The sequence below is a fragment of the Drosophila elegans genome, unplaced genomic scaffold (assembly GCF_018152505.1).
Source record: "Drosophila elegans isolate 14027-0461.03 unplaced genomic scaffold, ASM1815250v1 contig_208, whole genome shotgun sequence".
NCBI lineage: Eukaryota > Metazoa > Arthropoda > Insecta > Diptera > Drosophilidae > Drosophila > Drosophila elegans.
The window spans coordinates 8,450,414-8,467,483 of NW_024545578.1; the positions used below are offsets into that span (position 1 = coordinate 8,450,414).

General features: G+C 39.5%; 1 long non-coding RNA gene across 3 annotated transcripts; it reads right to left on the minus strand.

The window, feature by feature from the left end:
- Positions 1 to 197: 197 nt before the first annotated feature.
- Positions 198 to 5,697, minus strand: LOC108146618. 3 transcript variants are annotated; one of them, XR_005977197.1, is made up of 5 exons: positions 5,350 to 5,697; positions 2,717 to 2,765; positions 2,543 to 2,612; positions 1,408 to 2,479; positions 198 to 1,333 (listed from the first exon to the last, which is right to left on the minus strand). It is a non-coding gene; the product is annotated as an uncharacterized LOC108146618 (long non-coding RNA). The 3 variants fall into 3 exon arrangements; XR_001774477.2 differs by having other exon boundaries at positions 198 to 2,479; XR_001774478.2 differs by having other exon boundaries at positions 198 to 2,479; positions 2,712 to 2,765.
- Positions 5,698 to 17,070: the final 11,373 nt, after the last annotated feature.

Genomic DNA, 17,070 nt, shown 5'->3' on the forward strand with positions numbered 1-17,070 from the left:
AGAGAAGTTTGAAAAAAGATTGTTTTAAAGAATTTTAATTTTTTTAATTTGTTTTTTCCAAAATGTAAATGTTAAACATAAAATTTACATTTAAAATATGAGGAAAAGGAAAAATTGTAATTAAGACTATTCAAATCTTTTACAATATATTACTTAAGGATATTGTTATTCATATTGTGAACAAAGATCATAATTTATTGTACAATAAATTTTTTTTTTTTAATGAATGTACATTTTGAAATTAAAACCGATATAACTTGTTTTTTAAATCATTACAAATCTAAAAAGCGAAATTATTAACCCACGATTATAGATCTTAGATACATTGTATAAAATTTTACCATAATGACAGTAACATACGTAACATTTGATCATTTAAAAGTCATCCTTATTTCTGTTCAACAGAAAGTGCAATAATAATGAAACTAATATATACAAACGTGAATACACACTTTCTTAAATGGCTATATAAATGTCAATCCAGGAAGTGAGGGATTAACAGCAGACGTTTGTAGCGACACGCCCCCGAAATAAGAACAGTGGCATAGTTAATATGTAATCCCCGACACGTGGTGTAAATTGTTCCTTGAAGGGCTGTTATTAGGAGGAGTGCGTCTTGGACACTCCCCGCAATCAATGGTGATGCACCATAAAAGAGAATTGGGGTGGAAAAATGTGACTTGGACAAAGAGAAAGCTATTCTACAGAAGCTATATACTGATATAATCTTTCAGAACTTTTAGTCATTATAAGTGTTAAGGGATATAAATATATCTTGCATACTTTTGGGATACTCACTTTACATTACCACTTTCTTAAGAAACTTAATTAGTCATCTTAATAAATAAATTAAAATTCAATAAAGAACATTTATAGAAATAAGAATGAATTGATCTTCAGACTTATGAAGTAAATGTACCCCAAGCAATAATCTCATTCCCACGTTGTAAGATCTCGTTGGAAGCCAGTGTCGCTTCGCATAACCCATAAACATTTTTATGTAACCTACATTTAAAAAGGGCATGACGAAATCTTAACGTAAGACTTGTCCTTTCGGTCAAGATTCATTGTGAAACTGGCGCCATTCAATGTGATCTCTCCTCGCAGTCCTTTTGCCTCAGATAATTGTTTCTTATCGGCGAGACAGTTGTGAATGACAATTTTTGGACAATAGCTCGGCTGTGGGTCGTCAACGCGGCACCGTCGCCAGCGGGGGCTATATATGGTTATAATTGCCGGGCAGGACCGGATTACACGACAGGTCGACCTGTCTACAGCCACTGTCCATTGCCATTCCCATTCCCCTGCCCCTGCCCTTTCCATCGCCGCGTATCTGTTACATAGAGTAATGATCGTAATGTCGCACAAGTATCTTTAAGATGCATTCGATATATCAGAATGAACTACCTGCCGGGATGTGCCATCCCATCCTCTTCCCGCGTCCATCGTCGAGTCAACAGCAAAGAGGCTAGTTAATCTGCGCCGACCTCGATTACGTTTTAGTGCTCAATTTTGATTCTACGCCCTTTGTGGTTTGTGTCTTTACAACTGTTTATGCCTTTTATGATTTTGTCGTGGCCGTTTCGATTCGTTTTGATTCTGTTGCAAGCCTTTTGGCTTTGCTTTTGGGCTGGGTCGTCGTTTGCGTTTGCGTTTGTCGTTTGTCGGCCTGTCCCAAAGTGAATCTGGCAAGCCCTTGTCGACGTCGAGTGGGTCCTTAGCTGCGTCGTTATGGCTGTAATTTAATATCCTAGCTGGCATTGGACTTTTGTTTAATCATGACAGCCGACCGACTTACTCGGCTCGGCGGACACACAGTGGTTATCGACGAATGCTATTGGCGTTACGCCGCTCCGTGTTTCACACTTTTGCCCTTGGTCTTGTTTAAGCCCACTGTTTCGGCTTGTTTGGCCCGGTTCGTGTGCGCGGCCATTAAGGTTTGGGTGTCTCTCTCTCTGATTTCCTAAATGTCCAAGCCGACCCGAGCCGATCCAAACCGATCCAAACCGATCCAAGCCGAGAAACCTTCCCATTTCGGCGCTCATTTAAATATTTTATCATCGCCGCGCTGGCAAGACACTAAAGAGAACTTTATATCTTTGCGGTTCGCTACGTTTTTATCACTCGAATGAACAAAAACATTTGTTACCAATCAGAGTTCTTAATTTTACGGCCTGTGTTTGCGACAAAAGTGCCGCTTCTTGCTTCTTGCATCTTGCCCCCAGACACTGAACTTGTATATGGACTTGGGGTTGGAGTTGGAGTTGGACTCGATCGTTTGTCGGCTTTGTCGCAGAAATTAGCCGCGTATTCCTTTAGAGCTTGTATGTGCCCTGCCCGGTATCTTAATTGGCTTTGATGCTGCGATGGCTTTTCATAAACGTCAGGCCGGACATCTCCCAGTCCACACACTGGCCCTCGTATCAACATGGGCCAACTCAGTTTGGACCTCGGATCGGCGGAAACTGGAAACTGGTATCTGGGAATGGAAAACAAACACATGTGCTTAAGAGATAGCTAAATTATTTTAAAGCTCATTTACTTATGTACATCCAGCGACACGGGATCGGGTTGCAATAACTTTTCGACGGTTGAGTGACTCGGGTAGCGTCCTTTTATTGCAGACCATTTCAGGGAAATGTATACATGAAAGGAGAAGTCAATGAGTTGATATGGAGTTCCTAATTTGGAGTCAGTATATAAAACATTACCAGACCTTTAGCACAAATTGTTTATGATTGAGTGACTAAGCTAGATTCCCATTACTGTAAGGAAAAGACATAAAAATATTAATTAAGTAATAATTTCAAAATAATTACGCAATTAGGTTTAATAACAAAAGAAAATCAATATAACTTTTACCTTGATCTCAATAATATTAATATTTCTATGATATTGCTAAGAAATGTTTGAAGCATATTATATAGTTCTTTAATAATAAATGTCACATTGGCAAACATTATTAACATTGTGTGGTTTTTTAGTTAGCTATTGAGTTCTTCTTGTAAAAAAGTATATAACATTTAAAAATTTAAGTTATCTTTTTGTAATTTATGATAGGATTTGATTCTAAAAAAAGAACAATACTTTATATCAGTTATGGATTTGTTTTAAACATTTGTTAAGGTAAGTTGATAATTCTTTTGAAAAGATACTTTAATGACATATTTGGAATGCATAATTTAATTCTTATTGCCTCAGCATTCAACCTTATGTTCAATACCTTTTGTTCACCATGCTCACTCACAACAAATAAAAACAAACATTTCAATTATTTATGAGGGCCTATTCTTTGGGATATAAACGAAATAAATAGATGCAAGCGCACACAAAGAGAAATTGCAACAATTGACAAATTGCGGCATATAAATTTCCCCCACTGAAGCGTAGAGATGTCAAACTGTCCCTTTGGCCGTGGATAATATGTAGAGCGTTGCCTTTGTCTTTGAAATTATGTTAACTAGCCCAAGAATCGATCGCAGGGCATGTGCATAATTTATTCATACGTCAAAACGGACTGTCCATTTAAATGCGAGCAGTTCCCAGTTCCCAGTTTCTATATGGGTATATGGCCAGTGCAATGCGAAGCGGGGGGAAATGAGGATGAGTGGAGGGAAACGCAAATAAAACGCAGCATATTGGGAAAATTTCACGGTCTTTTGGCCGCCAGCTAACCAACTGGTCAACGGTCGTTGGTCGTTGGCCAGGGGCTAATTTATAGGGCGATTCGGTGGGTGTTTGTCCGTTTGTTGTCCGTTTGTTTGTCCACTTCCCGTCCCCTGTCCATATATTATTCCATTTCAGATTCAATTTACGGTGGGGGAGTGGAGTGGAGTGGAGTGGACTACAGTGCGTAAGGGCCAGGTAAATTGAAAAATGGACATTTGTAGTTTGATACCCATTTGGAGTAGGACAAGAAGGGCTATCTCTATAGCCAGGTTCTCTGCAAGTGGTTGATCAGGGTCGACTTTTCGGCTTAGATAAGCTGCTGCTGCTGCTGCCGCTTTAGGCTGTGTATATTCTCCCCGATATCTCGACAGTGACAGACGGCAAGCAGGGGTTAAAGTTAGGGGTTGCTTTCGGTACTCTCGGGTTCATGTTCGCCTGATGGGTCTGCTGGTTCTGTGTTTTTCGACATGCAGATGTGACGGGACGTGGATTTGTTTCGTGTATCTTTGCGACAACTTGATTTTTTGTCAACGCGATGCGCTTTTCGGGGAAATCCTTTTAGGCCTGATGGGCCCGCCGTTCGCGAGTGCATTTGACACTTTGTACTTGATGGATTACGTTAATTATTGATTAAATGGGCTTGTACTTGTCAGGACAAAGTAAAATCCATTAGGTATTTGAATATGGCGCTGGGTCCGCTGTGGCGAAATTAGATTTAAATTTTTTGGGAATTTATAATTTGACATGAACGGACGCGCGTTTGATGGATGCTCTGGGGATGTGTATGGCCAATAAAAAAAGTGAAAAAAAAAACTGTGAGAAGAGGGTCTACTTGCCGCGGTGACATTCCGCTGCTGTCGCCTCCAAGCGCCAGTCCCCCGACACACACACACACCACACACACCTTCTTCGGACACAGATGCAGATACTCTGCAAATGGGATGCATCTGGGATCCGATCCGATCCGATCCCATACGATCCCATACTCGTATGGGAATACGAGGTCCAACGAACGGTGGACACGCACTAAAAAGCCGGCTGCGGCGATTCAGATTGAGGAGATAAGGAGCGGCGGGCTCTTTGGGAGATGCCGCGTCGTTATTTTTCGGTTGTCGCTTCATCTGCTCTGATTAATTTCCTCTGATGAAATGCCGCTCCCCAGTCACCAGCCACTTGATGCTGCGTATTCTCGTACAGTTGCGGTTAAATCAATAGCTGTCCAGCCAAGCCTCAACTTTAATGAGCCAATACATTTTGTCCTACCCAAGTTAAAGGATCATTTGTTTTAACTTGAGAAAGGAAATCCTCCATTTGCGAATTCACTTTTGGCAACGCCATTTTATAAAATGGCAACCGAATTTGGGCGGTCATAAAATCGTAGTTTTTAGTGTTCAATTTATAATACAATTTAAAACTGACTTAATTCAGACATACTCGTTTGTATATTTGTATTTTACCCATTTCATAAACTTGAAAGCTTTGTATTATGAGAAACATTATTTTCAAAATTAAAAAGTTAGTAAAATGCTACAAGTTATTTACAAATAATATAAATTAGTAAATATTTTGAAAATCAACTATATCAAGCCGATAAACTAATACAATTAAATCAAATAATTTTTGTCCTTTATCTGTTTGACTCTGAAGTACATTTTTGATTTTTATAATGTTTCTACTCACTATTACAACAGTTTATCCATTTTTGCCACTTCTGTAACCATGGTGTAACACTATCATATTGGCCTCCGCTGTGTAATAAAATGTCGCGGTGGGCACTTGGCATTTTTCAAATGGGGAACTTTGATTTATCGGCATTTTGCCGACAGCGACGCCATTTTGGACGAGTAAGTAGGTGCAGCTTGCCAAGTTGCATCTGCGAAAGCGATTCCGTTCAAGCTTTCCCTCTCGAGCTTTTTCGGGGACTTCCGGAAGCTTTTGCCTAAGCACTGCACACGGTCCCGATAGTTCGACTTTTGCAACTGCATATTGTCGGGAAAATTAGCTCGAAAAGCGCGCAGTCTCTTTGACTTTTCGTGGAAAACTCAGCGACTTGGCACAGCTGGCTAATCAGCAGAAAATTCCCCGACCACCCGAAATTTCCCACTATTTCCCCCCACCATAAAGTCCCAAGCGCTTCCGTTGTTTTGGCTCCGCCTGTTAAAAAATGGCTGCGCATTTATCTGCGGCCTGCGCAGAGCATGAGCAAGCGAGATGGCTGTAGAGCGGCAGCCATCTCACTCGCACTTGCTTTTCCTTTCCCCTCAACGAATACAAACACGATAGAGAAGTAATACCACGGATACTGGCTTCTTTTTTCTTTTTTTCACTCCTCTCGTAATCCGTGCAAAACTTTAATTGGTGTTTTGCACTTCTAATGGATCCTGGGAGTGTATTAGACCCGAATCGTAACAGAAAGAGACATTTGTATACACTCGAAATCGCTCGAAACACATGTAAATGTGTGCACACGTAACCGGGGGTTAAGTGTTCAAAGCCCAACAACGCCAATATTGATCTGCGATACGTGTCACTTTACGTTGCAGATTTACGAGTCCAAAGCGTCGATTTTTGATATTGGTTAAGCGAAACGAATCCTTCATTTCAAATGTGTTCGTTTACCCTTTTTCACTAACAGCGCAGAAAGTGTTTTTTAACAGATTTCAAAATGTCTTTCCTCAAAAATATAATAAAATTCACAGAAAAAATATACTGAAATATCGTATACTATTCTAGTGTAGAGACAGTTTTGGAAAAATCATACATTAAATATTATAGCAAAAATGGCTAGAACAAAATTGTATTTTATATCAAATATTTAACACATTTTTCTGTAAAGTTGCTATTTAAACATAAGTATACTATACTACTTTAAAAAAATTTCTATTCACATATAAATATTCTCACAAGTCAAAAAAGGAAACTAAAAAAAAAAGTCTAAGGGCTGCACATACATATAATAAAAATTAAATATTGTTATCTTTTTAACAAAAAGATATAAAGTTCGGAAGTTTGTTATAGTTTAGTATAAAAGCATAATTACTCCTTTACACTCAAAACTATTAAAGTCAGACTTTTAAGCAACCCCTTAAATTACAGTCTTGGCGTGATTTTTTCATTTTGTAAATTAATTATCTTAAATAAAAACACATTTTATACAATGATGCTTTAAAGATAATAATATTATGAGCTCAGAAACACTTTTAAGGGATGAATCCACCGATTAATTTTCTACCAACACACATATTATTTCGTACGCCCCAAATTATTTAGGAATACAAAATTAACTTGTTTGAAGCGAACACTCCAAAATAAGAATCTAATTGTTTCATTTCAAAGGGAAACAAATTGTTTGTGTCGCGGCATTGGATGTTGGATAATTCATTTTTATTAAGAAGAGCTGTCACTTAAAGAGGGCAAACTTATCCAAATGTATTGATGTTCCAGCAGGGGAAGATAAATTTGTCGTGAATATTGTGAACGACAGCTTGCTCGGCGGACTTTTTGACTTAAAGAAGAATGTGCTCTGTCAATTGTAAATCAAAGTAGAATAGAAATATAGTAAACTGTATGATTTAAAAAGCAATGAAAGTCTTCGTTTTCTTTTAACTTTAAAAGAAATATAAGCTAAATAATTTTTTCTTAGCTTGTGTTATGAAGCATTTCCACGCAGTCAATTGAATGAAACCTTATTTCAATATAAAGTATATTCTGAAAGGCGATAAAAAAACACAAATTAGAGAAATAACAAAATTGTCATTGAAATTTATAGGGTATAAAAATTTGTCAATAAGATAAGTAAAAAAAAGTAGTTCAATAAAAATATTTCGGAATAGAAATGAAACTTTTTTTTGGCTGTAGACAAAGTCTATTAAAGAAATTAGAGTCCCATAATATGTAATAATTTGGAATTTTTGTTTTAATTACTAATTCTATGCTCTTGCAAATTCACATTAATAAAACGAAACATTTATTTAAATGCACAACTTGATGGATAATGAAAAAAGTATCACATCTGTAAATTAATGTTACAAATTTAACTAGCCAGTCATTAATATCATTTTGCCTCTTAAATTAACAATACAAAAATTTGTAAATATTTTTGATGAATCACACCAAAGCTTAAATTATGTGGCATAGAAACTCTAAGTCTTTCATACTACTTAATCGTACTCACCGTTTATGAATTATGAACTATGGAACCTTAGTTAATAGGATCTATGAAGTTTCCTGCACGTATAATTATGTACACGTGTACCAGCAGGTGTGGACCCTGGCAATGTTTACACGATACGCACACAATCTGCGACATGTGCCCGAAAAGCCAATCCTTGTCACACCGCCTGACATTCTGTTGGAACAGTGGTAAATCAGAACTAATTTCGAAGCCCAGCTCATCAGATCTCCGCCCAACCGCTGAGGAAAGTGGTGGAGTGTCTGTCCCTGGGACAGCCAACGGAATAGACACCTCTGACCTGTGCTTTGACCCCCACTCCATACTCCCCACCATGCCAGAGAACATGCTTCAAAGACTGCTATTTAAAGTTTCAAATTTCGGACATTTGTCCGTCACGACCCCAACCGACCGGCAACAACGGTGGTTGAATGGCCAACACTCGCCCAGGATAACACACAAGGACACATTGGACAGTGGACGGTGGACACACCCGCTGGCGACAAGGGGATATGGGATATAGATATACGTATGCGGACAGGCCTAAGACATCGACGTGGAGCGAACCTGGACGATGACACCGAAAGTCCTTGTAGTTAGCAGAATGTAGTTTGTTTGACATCTATTTAAAAGTTTAATCGGATGAGTGTAGTCCGTGCGGTTAGGCTGACCAAAACACAGTGTATTACATAGTCACTGACTTTCCGCATCGCCGCCAGGTGACCGCTCGACCATCAGACAGGTGTTGCAATTTCGGGGACGTCACTGGGGATGAGCCAAGGAGCCGATGGCGGCCGGGAACGTCTATCCTTCAACATTAATTAACGTTGATTCAACGGCTAAAAAGGCGAAATCCCTTCACATTAAAATAAAAAGGGGATTGGATATTGCCTAACACGTATTACCCATTTTCATTTGGCACTTAGTGATTATGCCATTCAAACTAAATACATTGTCGTATGGTCAATCTTCTAAAAACTGTATCCAGGAATATTGTTAGACAATAAAAAAAAGGGAAAATATAAGTGAAAAATTATTTTTATATATATACGTTTTATAGAAAATTTTTTTTTTTAGAAAGTTATTTTGAAAAATTTGTTTGACATTTTCTTGTATTATAAATATAGTTTCAATAATGTTTATGTAGTTTTTGTTTTGTTAATAAAGAGCATCCAAATTTAAAGCGGAAACTTGAAACTGTTTTTAAAAGGAGTATTTAAAAAAATATAATCCATATAATAATAATAATGAAAACTAATAGAAAAAGAAACCGTGTATATAATCTGAAAAAAATCTATAAACGAAGTTAACGAGATCTTAAATGTATATCTGCATTTAAAATTGTACAGATGTTTTCCACATCATCAGTAACCATTTCCTGACGAACGTATTAATTTTCTTAGATATAACATTCAATTAAACTCCACAACTTGTTTCCAAATGTAACAGCACACTTTATTCTAAGTGTACAACTCAAGAATTTGTTGATTGGGGTATATGCTGGTGGGTGGGTGGATGGGCGGTTTGATCGGCAGCCTGTCGCCATAGCCACTTCATGCTCGATCGACCGACGTATCTGTCCATCGCATTTTAATTGCCGTATTTATTCCGAGCGCCTCCACCGACGGCCATCGAGGGCCGATAGCCCAATTATGTACATACACACGGACAACGAAGAACAGAGCGAAGACCATTGTCTCATCCGGCCAACTGACCACGGCCTATGCCTATCTATCCGGCCGGTAAGTAATTGTAGGCAAATATTTGTGTTTGCTCTTTGCCGCTATCTGAAGCGGTAACTTGAAATGCTCGAATTTGACACTTTGTCCGAGTATCGGACATCGGCCATCGCACAACGGACTGCGGACAACGGACAACAGAAGTGGAGCCTCCATAGTTGCTATCAATGGCAACAAAGCCATCCGCCTCCGTTCATGCGAAACTTTTAATTAAATGCCTAATAGATGTTTGTCACTCTTGTGCGCCGATTAATAGTTCGATTTTATTTGGTCTCGTGATCTCCCGTGTCATGTCCATACGGTCGGCAATTAATTTCCAGCTGGCGAGATTTTCTGTCGTCGGTTTGGAATAGAAACAGAATGAGAGTTGGAACCACAAATCCGTATTTGGAATGAAACTTTCTGCACTTTGAACGACGTCTGGCGCTGAACAGCGGCTTTCTTTGACAGCGATAAGCCGGCGCCCCGGGCCCCTTGTTACCCAAATTTAATATAATAATATCGGGGGAAATATGAATGCATAAGCAGATAAATTTAATTTCCTTAGCCAGGTTGATTCTATCGGCTTAATTAATTGAAAAGTGCAGAAAACGAGGGAGTATCCAGTAGCCGGAAGCCTTTTAAGTAATCATCTGACCTGACAACGGACCGAATTTGCTTTTAAATATGTCGATGATGTATATCTAAGAAAATGTGCTCTAAATTCCTCAGTAAGTATTTAATCAATGAGTGGCAAAATACGATAAATGCATACTTTAATTGAATTAATTTGATTACAAGCTATATTTATACTTCTTTCATAGTCAATTTCCGTTTCTCGTTCAGATTGCCTCTTTAAACTTTTTTTTTTTGATTTTTTATTGGCCTTACTGCTGAAACCCAATCTCAGCGTTTTTGGGTTACGGTGTTTATGTTCATTTGCATGTGTGTTCTTTCGCGGGGGCTTGATCAATTAACTTTGCTGACATCGACACAGCGGAAAGTTCAGCGCTGAGGTTTCATTCAGAAATAAGTGCAGTTCTCGTTTATTAAACGAATATGTTTGCTGCTGTGAATTAATTCCGATGACGCAGATGAAATGGGGGTTGGCATGTGGATGTGCCAAAAATAAATGGAAACATTTCAGCTGTTCTGCAAACACTTTCTTTTAAGGGTAGAAGATTTTCACAAATGAATTTTGAATTTATTAATAGACGAAAATTACATCACCCCGAAAGCTGTTTATTAAAGAAAAATAAAAATAAGAGCGCAAACACAATTTTGTCTGTTTTCAACTTTAAACGTAATGCTGCCAAAGAAGGGATGCTTACACATTTTGAAGCCATTTTTAATAAAGATTTCTTTTTCTTTGAGTTTTTTTCAGCTATATTGCACCTTACACGCTATCTTTATTTGTTAAATTATTGTAAGGCTGTTCAAATTTTGAAAATCATTAAGAATACTTAGAAGTATCAATCCCCCTCAGATTTTAAATTTCATAATATATTTTAAATGATTTGCTAATTTTAATTATTTAAAGTCATAAAAAAAGAATGTTAAATTAAAAAAAAAATGTAATAAAACCTGTTGTTTTCAAGACATTCCTGACAAGACATTACCTCTACCCTTTAATATCTATTCAAAGTCCCTAATTAAGGTTCTTCTGTTGTTTTTTAAAACCATTTTGTGAACACATGTCGCTTTGTTTCTCCCTGCGTAATTCCGCGATCACGACCTTCAAAGGCGCGAGCTAATTTTCCTGGGTCTATTACAGCGGTTTGTTTTATGCAAATCAAATGCAAATTGTAATTAAACGAAAGTTTTGTGATTTGCACACACACTCTGGGGGGTCGGACCCCACATGAAAGGCAAATAACAGGGGGCGCAAAATCGCGGGAGATCGGACTGAAATATGATCGGCGATCGCATTTACAATCGCGAATGTAAGTGCAGCGTTTGCATTTTCGCATTCAGCAGTTCGAAAGTGTGCACATTTTGTTGTTCTTTGGTGGTCCCAATAGCCCATCCGGTCGGACTGTCGGATGGACAGCTATACGGACGGACAGATGGACGGACAAGCCGCTGCTTCCACGGCGTTGTCGACGCCCCAGTCGCCAATGCTGTCTACATTGGATTTCCGGCGTGGTGTAAGAATGCCTTCAATGGCTTTTGTTCTTTCTTTTCTTTTTTGATTTTGATTCTGAATCGGAATCGGCTTTGGCTTTTGCTTTTGCTTATGCTTATGCTCACTATACTATATGGCCCTTGTGGGGTTACATCGGATCATGCTTAATTGGCAAAATATGATTCATGGCGTTTTGCACTTTCATCGCTTTGCTGCCGGCAGTGCAGTTTTTCAGTTTGTCGCCTATAAACAATTAACGATGCAGTGAGCAAGTGAGTTATCTCTGCCCCGATATCGCCCAATTCTCGGGGCTGCATCATCGCCCCCATGGAGCCACTGGCCATGCATATATATGGGTATATATATATATGAGGCTCTGGCCACGGTTTGGCCGCCAATTAAGAGCACTGCAATTGTCGCCCGGCCAATCGTCCTGCGCCACTGCGATTGGTCGGTGTCCAACTCATAAATACGTCATGTTCAATTAAGAAGCGTTAATTGAAAGTAATGAACATTTATCGATAATGGAGCCGGCGAAACGCGGAAGTGGCACTTCGCAACGAGGGGCCCACCTATAACAATTCATTTAAAAATAAGTAGTTTGGCACATGTAACTTGTCAGCGACATCAATTCTAAAGGTCTGCAGCGAAAAAATGTTGCCAAACGATTTTTGTAAGTCATACATTTGTATTGGTATTCAATTCCAAAATTTTTCTTTAAATATTTAGATTTCCCTTGCTTAATATGCAATTTTCAAATGATAGAAGGTACATAATTGTAAATAATAGTTGTAATATGTATATTATTTCCATTTTTAAGAGGAGAACATTATAGTGATCTACATAAAAATTGAAAGAATTCGATCAGCCTTTAATGACTTAAAGTTGTATAACAAAGTCTAACGAACAAAGTATATAAAATATACTGTCTGTTTTCCGATTTCCTGATCATATATGTTTGTAATAAATTACATAAAACAACCAAAAACAAGTAATTATAGCACAAGTAACAAACTAAATTAAATAAAACTACCCTACCAAATTGGAATTTCATATCGCTTCCCTGTTTTGGGCATGGATTAAGCACTTGTTCGGTCGTAATTCGGCGATCATCACTCAATGAAAGTGTGTACTCTTTAATGGAAGCGCTTTAAGTCGCTTAACGCTCAAAACGAATTGCTTTCCGCGGCCGAGTGGAGGAAATGCGACATAAATATGCATGAGACTTGAGTGGGTCTACTACTCTACGGCTTTTAGCTAACATTTTCGAAACTTTTACGTTCGGATTCTTAATTCAACAAAACACGCAAAGTTAATAAATTTCAAAGTGAATATGTTTTAACCATCATGCATTTAGTCTGGCCGGGAATGTTGGGGCGTCTGGCGACTTTTGCTTTGGCTCTGGCTCTGGCTTTGCCTTCGGACCTTGTGTTTTCGGCGGCAGAGGCAAACACAACAAAAAGTATACCATTTATAGGGAAGGGGTCCCCCGAAAGAAAAAGACGGTGTGGTGTGGTGTGGTATGGAAACGTTGCTTGCGGCGTGGCTACATTGTTTGCAACTACAAGTAATTAATTTTACCACTACAAGGTTTTAATGACTTCTAAAAAGTTTTTAGCATTTGCTGGATAATCCGGCCGGGGCCAACTCAAGTCCTCCGACGACTTTCTTCGGGGGCGTGGCAAAAGGCGTGGGCGTGCCGACAAAGCCTGCGACTATTGTCCTACAAGTTGGCGAAAAACAAGTGAGTGAGAGTGGCCAGAACATGGATGCTGATGGAGAAGCATGATGCCGATGCTATTGCCATGCTAAATAGGCCTGGCTCCAAGCCGTCAGCACACACAGCTGGCTCTTGGCTGGCTGTTTATGGCCAGTATCATGTCCAACTCCATGTCCCCGGCGAACCGCAAGGCCAAGACCCCTGAATGAAAACCAAAAGGCTGCTGCTGCTCCTGCTGCTCCTGCCTGGACACAATGTGCGGTTTTTGGTCTGTTGATATAATTTGAATTTTATGGTGTAATTACGGTCATAAATGTATTTGCCGTTTAATGGACCAGGCTTTTGGCCTGTGTGTGTGGCGCCAAACACTGCCACAAAATTCAGGGACTGGGTGCCTAAATATATTTAAGGTTGAAACATATTCTGCAAACTACTTGCCAATATTAACAAATATATTTACAGCATTTAATTTTAAAATTAAAATCAATAGAAGTTTTTCGGGTTAAAAATTAATTCTATATAATGTAGTTAACATCTTATAATTAATAATCTATTACACGCATGCAAAATAAAATTGAATTTCAAAACAAATCGATATTACTTATTTAAAGAAAAATGAGGGAATAATATTTGTTAATTTAACACTTAACATTTTAAAGGGATTTTAGATCAAATTAATATGTACTTTGCCTCTTAAACCAACAAATTTATTATTGGAAATTCTAAAAATATTATTTTTTCGACATTTCTTTTGCATAAAATAAATACTTTAAAGTCGTTAATCTGTAAATGTATTTACCTAATATTTGACAAATTGCCATAGTTGAAATAACAAGACTTCATAATTTTTAAACCAGTTAGCAGCGCGTGAATACAAAAATTAAATTGGATATGCAATGTTGGTCTTCTAATATAATCATTATTTTTTTCCGTGTACCCAAGCTTAGTCACAAATGTTTTTTTCTGCGTGTGATGATGGCCACCCAGGAAAACAATGTTGCCGGGTAGCCGAGAACCTTTTGTTGACTGCCAACTATAAAGTGATAAAACCGTGAAGACATCCTGATGTATGTGGAGTGCCGCAGGCGGAGGCGCCGTGAGTGCATTTAATTTGCATTTATTGGATATTAGCACGTCTGCCCCCGGATCTGTGGCTCCGAATCTCTGCATCTCTGCATCTCTGAATCTCTGGATCGCGAGTGCAAGACGCCGCAGGAACAAAATGATGTGGTAATCTATATAAAGGCCTGCATCCGTACACTTAATAAGCAAACGCTAACAATGTAGCCATCGCATGTATGGGTTAAGGAGGGAAGTTGCCTGTTTTAGTGATGGGGTTGAGGCTGAATCTCGGTGTGCAAACTTTAAATACAATACGCTAATGGCATGGCATTGTGCCGGCATCTGAATCCGAATCTGGATTGGATTGGGCTGGATTGGATTCGAATCGAATCGAATCGAATGGTTTGGTTTCCCAGCGCGCTTTTGTTTCCCGTCGAGCATGACAAAAGTGGCGACAGCTCGCCAGCACTCGTGAATGCGAGAGGAGGTAGCAAAAAAACAGAACACACTGAATTATAAACATTTTAAATTGAAATAACGTGTCGCAATTTTTTGTCGCTGCTCCTTGTGCTGCCTGATGCCTGATGCCAATACTGCCTGCTGCTGGCTGCTGCTGGCAGCCACAGAAACAAAACAAAAGTACAAAAATCGAGGAGAAACGTTCGAAAAACAACGGGCAAGCCAAAGAGCAGAGCAGCGAGACTTCAAAAACGTCGTTAACGCTTACCTACCGCGCATTCTGCAATCAAATACGATTGATCTCACACTCGCCCCGCAGTTCTTTACTGTGCTGTGCTGTTCTGTATTTGTATCTGTATCTGTATCTGGGCCTGGTCCTGGTCCTGCTCCTATGTATCTGTATCTGAAAATGGGCAGCAGGAGTGGCAGTGGCAGAGCATCACCATCAACAACAGCAGTGACAATGGCGACAGAAAAACAACAACAGCAAAAGCAACAGCAGCAGCTAAGAGCCAAAAGGATGGCAACAGAATGGCCAGAATGAACGGACGGACGGACGGACAGATGGACGGATGGACAGTCGCAGGAAGTGAGTTTGGAGCCCTCATTTTGGCCTCTGTCTGAGCCACCACCTCCTGCACCACCTCCTGTGGCCCCCACCAACCACCAACAACCAACACCTCCTCCAACCACCACGCGTGTCGCCAAGTCGGTGGCATGGCATAGGTGGCAATGACAATCGCGACCGGATGCTTCAAATCAGATATTGTTTTACTTTGCGCCTTCATTCAGAATTTCGAATTTCGATTGTCAGCGTGTCTGTGTCGCTGTTTATTTCGGTTTTTTTTTTTCCTTTTTCCGCCTGCCTTTCGACCTGGCTTTTGTCTGTGGCGAAACGCGAAATATTTAAGCAGCAGCAGCAGCAGCAGCGGCAATCACCGTTTGCAATGCGAGCAACGTGAGGCTTAAATAAATGTGTCTCGATTGGGACGACGGGCCGAGCTGACAACGCGTCCGCCGATATTTATCCTTCTGCTCCGGCCTTAGCTTTTTTCTTAGCTGTTTCTGTTTCTGTAGCCGTAGCTTTTGGCCTGGGTTTTGCTCAATGGAGCTCGAGCTCCAGCTTCAGCTCCAGCTCGTAGATCTAATCACCGCTGGCACCGAGGGGCCGCAATAAATGCGGCGTGCAGGCGACAAATTCATGGTTCATCTCTGCGGTCAAACAGTGAGAAAAAATACATATTAAATTGATCACTAAGAAAATACACATGAAATTTAAATTACTAAGCCTTTAAGTTTTATTTAAAATAAATTAATGAAATTAAATAAACAGTTTTATACTACTTGTATATTAATATGTTCAAAATTATTTATCTAAGCGCTTTAATACAAATATAATTACAAATATTTATATTATTAAAATTCAAATCTTCAAATTTACTTTATCCAAACATTTTATTTTAGGTATGCCATATCTTCGAATAATAACAAGAAATTTTTCCAGGTTTGTTCCAGTGCAACATCAAGGCAGAAGTCATCACCCAAAGGAATAGAATCCCGAGGCAGGCAATCCTCTTCAATCAACGAAAGTCCGTTCAATAAATGGAGGCGATTTGAGACCTAATGGCTGTGTGAGGTCCAGAACGGACATTCTCCACTACTTCTTTTAACAGAACACCCATCACTTTCACCAAGGGAACTGCGAGAGTGTTTGATTATTGTCTCAATCGAGGCTAAGATGCTCGCCAACTTCCGCTTGTCCGCTGACGATTTCGGGGCTCAGGACTTGAGTCTCGGGACTCAAGGCTTTGGCTTTCATTCATGAAGCCCCCAAACCCAAATCCCACCGGGAAAATAAGGAGTCGAGACAAGAAATCACACAAAAAGTGCGGTATGTGTGGCGGCGGTACACAAAACCTGTCTGCTTGTTAACACCGCCAACTGGGAACTGGGAACTGAATTGGGAGCTGTGGATCGAGGAGGAAGTCAAAGTCGAAGGCGACAGCGAAGGCGAAGACGAAGACGCTCTAGTGTTAAAGCCGGGGAAGTGTCAGCCGGCCAAATTGACAGGCAAAGGCAGAGTAAACGATTTTGGAGATTTGTCATTGATAAGTCGGCCAGAGTGGTAAAAGGGATGCCAAATGCG